The sequence below is a fragment of the Poecilia latipinna genome, unplaced genomic scaffold (genome assembly GCF_001443285.1).
Source record: "Poecilia latipinna isolate Pla-1442-1.1 unplaced genomic scaffold, P_latipinna-1.0 Scaffold187, whole genome shotgun sequence".
NCBI classification, from domain to species: Eukaryota; Metazoa; Chordata; class Actinopteri; order Cyprinodontiformes; family Poeciliidae; genus Poecilia; species Poecilia latipinna.
The window spans coordinates 212,030-217,594 of NW_015112803.1; positions in this window are offsets into that span (position 1 = coordinate 212,030).

Genomic DNA, 5,565 nt, shown 5'->3' on the forward strand with positions numbered 1-5,565 from the left:
GACTCCCGTGTGTTTTTCCAGGGGGGAACTTTGAGGTCCCAACAGGGGGGACCCAAAAAAAAAAAAAAAAAAAAAAAACACAGCAGAAGGAGAAGGAGAAGAAGAAGAAGGAGAAGTAGAAGAAGCGCGTCCTGATTTCTGTTTTCTTCTTTAGGAAAGAGACAAAAGTTACTCCCTTCGCGTATCCAGGTGGTCCGCCTGCAAAACTGCCACGTTTGCCATCCTCGGAAGTTTCCCGTTGGTCCGAAAAAGTTTGCCGCGGCGTCTCCTCCTCGGTCTTCCCTTCCGTCTTTTCGCCGTGCTGTGTCGGAGAGTTGGAGAGGACTGGTGCGTATGAGAGTTTGGGAGAGAAAGAAGGGAGGAGACGGAGGAGAGGGAAAGCGAGGGAGCCAATCCTATCTGGAGAAAGCTCGCTGCAGGCAGGCAGGCCAGGCGGCGCAGCAGCGCTTTCCTTGTTGGCTCTTCCTCCCAGGACCTCCTCCTCCTCCCCCTCCCTCGCAGACCCCCGCTCCGCAGATTACAGCTGCACATTTGTGTGTGTCACTCTGACTCACAAAAACTGTCGTCAGCCCCTGATTTATGACTTGATGCACCTTTCTGTCGAGGTTCATATATGTCTGGAGATATAGGAGCGCGACAGCAGATTCCCAGCTGGGATCCATGAAACATTGGAGGCTTTGCCCAGCACAGAAACACAGGACGTGTTGTACCAGTTCTCTACCGGATTTTACATGAATTTAAAATGAATATGAAATTGTAAACTGTCATTTAGTTGCTGGGCATCATCAGACTCTCATATGCTCTGGGATGACTGAACTTCAGATTTCCTGATCGACAAAGATGTTGTGACTTTAAAAGATAACCCGAAAGTCTGAGTGTTTGAAAGGGAAACATAGCAAGAAAAGACAAATAAAGTTACATGTAAGACATTTAAGAATATGGCACATGGCTTATCCAAACCTGGAAACTGGAAACTACCTAAATATGTGTTTAATTTCAAAATGGGAATCTGACTTCACAAAAGGAATCATGTTGTACTGAGGAAGGATGGAAACTTGAGATTTACATCATACATTGGGGTCATTTCAGGTTTTTGTCTTGCCCATTCATCACTAGCACCACTGAAACCTCTCCATTTCCTCCTTAAGTCTGTTGAAGACATGCGGCCGCTTATATTTGCAGCTTTATATGCTGACAGGCGCTTCATTGTAATACAGAGACAGATTATTGATGAGTAGTTGGACGGGATCGCCCTTTTTTATTGGCCAGTCATGATCAAGATTGTTCAACCTTGGGCCAACCACTCAGTTTGGTTCATCTGTGCGGCCTAGTGTTCATTGGGAGCTGAGAGTATTTTTTAAAGCCGGATAGGTGCGTTAGATCAGATCGTGGTGCTTGACAATCCAGTTGCTCTGGGAGATTGCCGTGGCGATTCCTGTTTCTCCCGTTTGCTTTTCCTGTGTTGTTCAGTCTTAACTCTCACGATGTTTCGCTGCCACTGAGAAATCATCCTTGATGTTGGAGTGGAGAACATTGTGTTTGTTGTCCTGGCTGTGATTCTCCTGCGCGTCTCTTGAGGCAGCAGGCCAGAGCTCTGAGGAGTCTCTTGGCACCCTGCAGAGCCTCTGGTTTGGACAGGTTGGAGTATTTCTTCACTGGTGTATGGCTTCTCCACGTTGCCTTGATCTTAGCTTCCAGTATTCACTGTAATGGGAGACACTGATACTTGCAGCTGTTGTTGTACTTTGTCTTGCAATCAGTTATCACAAGAATCACTGTGATAACTGTGTGCAATCCAGCTACTCACAAGAAGATCTTCAAAAGTCTCCAAGGTTTCCAACTAAGTCATGATCTCAGCATTTTTGCTTCTCACTGGAGTTTGGTACCCATTTCCCGCATTATGGGGATATTGGTATGCTCTGACTTTTGCACCTGGCTCACTCTTACCTTTGTTGTACTTCATCAGTCTTTAGTTGTGATAGTAACCTGTCTCAACTAAAAACATTAGATGGGCTACAGTTCATAGAAGCTTGTCAGTAAAAGACTGGGAAATTGTCGCTTGGCTGGAGTGGAATATCAATTTCAGCTACGACATTTACATCTGTGGTGCCCGAAGTCCGTCCTGGAGGGCCGACATCCTGCAGGTTTTAGTTCTCACCCTGGTTTAGCGCACCTGGATCAAATGATGACTCATTAGAGGCCTAAGGAGAACACTGACATGCTGAAAAGGTTGTCAGTACCACCAGGGAGAGAACTAAAACATGCAGGATGCCGGCCCCTCAGGACCGACTTTGGGCACCACTGATCTAGATGGTAGGGCCAGATTTTCTCCTAAACAACTATGAATCCATCCTGACTTGCTTCAAAAGTCCAAACTAGAGATGGCTGCATAATAGTGAAAGGAATATTTCAATCAATCAAATCATTTTAGAAAATAATAAATTAGATTTCTGATTACTTTCTTGCTGTCTTTCTTTTTTTATCGACACTTCCAAAATGAGCAGATCGGTGGAGAGCACTATTAACAGCTGTTCTGTCAACAGAGCTTATAAATCCCTACAGCTCCTCCAGAGTCACTATGAGCCTCAAACGCTACAATTTGGGTGGATGGCCATGTCTAGCAAGTTTGCATTTGTGCCACCCGCTTTCCATTTTCCGATCGATTAACTTAAATCTGGTGTTTTTACTCTGCTCTGTTTTGTCATAAAATTAATAAGAGGATCAATGAATAACATAGAGATTATGAAACCTACTCAATGCAACAAGTACAAGCATCTGCAGTTCTGCCAGAGCTGCCAGCTGAGATATTTCCAAAGCTGCTGCAAATTACAGTGTAACATCATGAGTCCACACAACTAAATAACAGCCAAGCCTGCAGGGATGCACTCTCACTGAAACAGACTGTAATTGTGACACCGTTCTGCCATCAGAGCCAAACTCATCCGAGAGACACACTCGGCCGTGTTTCTCGGCTGGCATGCTGATCGATGATAAAAAAGCTAAGAACACACCAATCTCAGGACTGCAGGCGCCTCGGGCAAACAAAGGGACACAAAAGAAAAACAAGTGAGTCACTTCCGCTTTTAAAAAGTGAGAGTGTTTACTTTCAGTCGCTGAGGAAATGACTGCATGGGTCTGCAGAGAGTTCACAGGCTGCGCTCACATTTCTCTGCCGAGTTGCTCGCCGTAGAAGCGTCACTGGCTGCCAAGATATACACACACATACACATGCACACACACACACCAACACGCAGAGTGTAAACACATTGTGGGTCAGTCAGGAGCCAATCCTTGAACATTTGTTGGTACAATTTAATTATTTCCATCCCTTAAAACAAAGACTTAAAGGGTACTAAATGCACCACAAGATAATGAGAGAAACAGAAAAGCCAAACAATCGTTCTGCAGAACCAGATGGTATTGCAGCTTGAGGTAACTGAAGATGAAGCACCAGCTAAACCTTTTGGACATATTGAAGGTTTTACATGGCAACCTGAAACACAGAATATGTGCAAACACGTGTCCTGCTGCTAATAGTAGTTCATTTATGCATTGAAATAAAAACTTGTCAAGGTCAATGTCTAGTTTAAGTGAAAAACAAGATCTTTTTTAAACATCCTCTGAGATTTAGCAGATAACTTCCTAAAAGGAAAGGACGAATTGATAGGATGCCTCCTATTTTAAATGCAAAAGGAGGTGGAAGTATTATATAAAATTTACTTTTTTGAGCTTTATTTTGTGTTATAATGTTAATATCATAACCAGAGTGTTGCTTTTACTTTTAGATGCATGTTTGAGGAATCCTTGAATCAGATCACTCCTCCTCTGTGGCTTTCCCAACTCAGCTCCTTCAGACTAGCAGCAGCAGCAATTAACAAGCACACTGCGTATCTGCTGAGCTCATTATACAAAGTACTTCTCAATCAAACGCTACTAATAACTGTAGTTCGCAGCATAATTAGAAGCATTATTGTAATGATGAGCTGAAAGCAAAATGTAGGTAATATTATTTATGTTGCTCATGTTCAGCAGCAAGGCAATTCAAAGTGCTTTACATGAATTAAAAGGAAACAAGTTTGGTCTTTTGTTCAAACCAAAGGAAAGAGCAAAAGAAGAAAAATAATCTAATCATGTTGATAAACTAGATGCTCCTGTTCAGGGTTGCTGGATGAGTATAAGTAACTCTAATTTCTTTTCTGGGTTGGAAGAATGGGAGTCTAAAAAGCGGTTGCAAAGGTAGCTTTTCTGAATTCTAAGTTTGTTCTAATTCCTTTTCTGGGTTGCTAAATAATTTGGGCCTGCCTCCCATGTAATGCATGGCAGGCACCTATTGTTCTACACCCAATAGAATGTCTCTTTATTCTTCATATTATTTATTATTCTTCCATCACCGTTAATGCGGCTCATACAGCTGTGTGCCCACCCAAAAAAGTGGTATAAAAACGTGCGGCTCGATGCCAAGAAGGGAGCTGTTACTGTTATTGGGGATATTGGGGATTTTCTTACTTATTTGCCTGATTTAGTACACTGGATGGAGTAAGTCAATGACAGAGAACATGCTAGTGATGCCCCACATGCTACTGATAGTCTTCATGCTAACATTAGCATTTTGGCTAATTTTAGCTTATCCATTACTTTTAACATACTGAATGGGACAGCTTAGTCTACATGCTTCTGACTCTCCACAGGTTATTGACTACATTGCAGCTTTCTTTAGCATTAATGCTAATTTTTAGCATCAGAATGCTTGATTACAAACTGACGGGCACACTTTGGCAGGCCCCGGTTAAATTTCTTCAGGAATTTTCTAGTTATAAGTAATTATTCTCTGGACTTTCTCAGTATGTTCTAAATTTGTAAACATAACGAGTACCGGTACTCTGCTGTTTCTAAGTGATAATAAGAATAAATGTTCCTGTTCTGGAAGAATTTTTTTTTTCTGGATTTTAAGTTTGCGGCTGCAACAATAGGAGTCTCTCTGCATAACAATCCATAAACTAATCTAAAATATATAATATTGGTCCAAATAGTGAGTACTCCACAATTTCTAAAATTACTAATAATCTAGAGTAATCTAAATAGTATAGTATTGGTCTAAATGAAGAGTCTCTGAATTCTAAGTTTGTTCTAATGTCAGGAATAAGAGCTTCTTAAAGAGACAGAAACCCAATTTCAAGGCATCAAATTACAAAGTCAAATTTGGTTCATGTTATGTTTGACATATGTAGCATTTTTATAACAACTGAAAGTAACACAGTTAATTGATTGTATTATAAAATGGTACTGTGTGCCTGGAAAATACATAGTTTTAAAATGGACTGGTCCTAATTTTTGTAATAAAGTTTATTTATTTCTTGCACTTTTAAATAACTGCATTTACAATACTTTATTTTTGTTTCATTGTCGTGATTAATGACAATGGCAATTGTTCAAATGTTAATTTACTGTGTATAAAATGTGTACTATTAAGACTGACAATTAATAAGGATATTCTATACTTAAATCTAATGTTATTTTCTTGTACTTGGTGGCCTATCAGTTTGTCTTTGTGACACACGTTAGGCT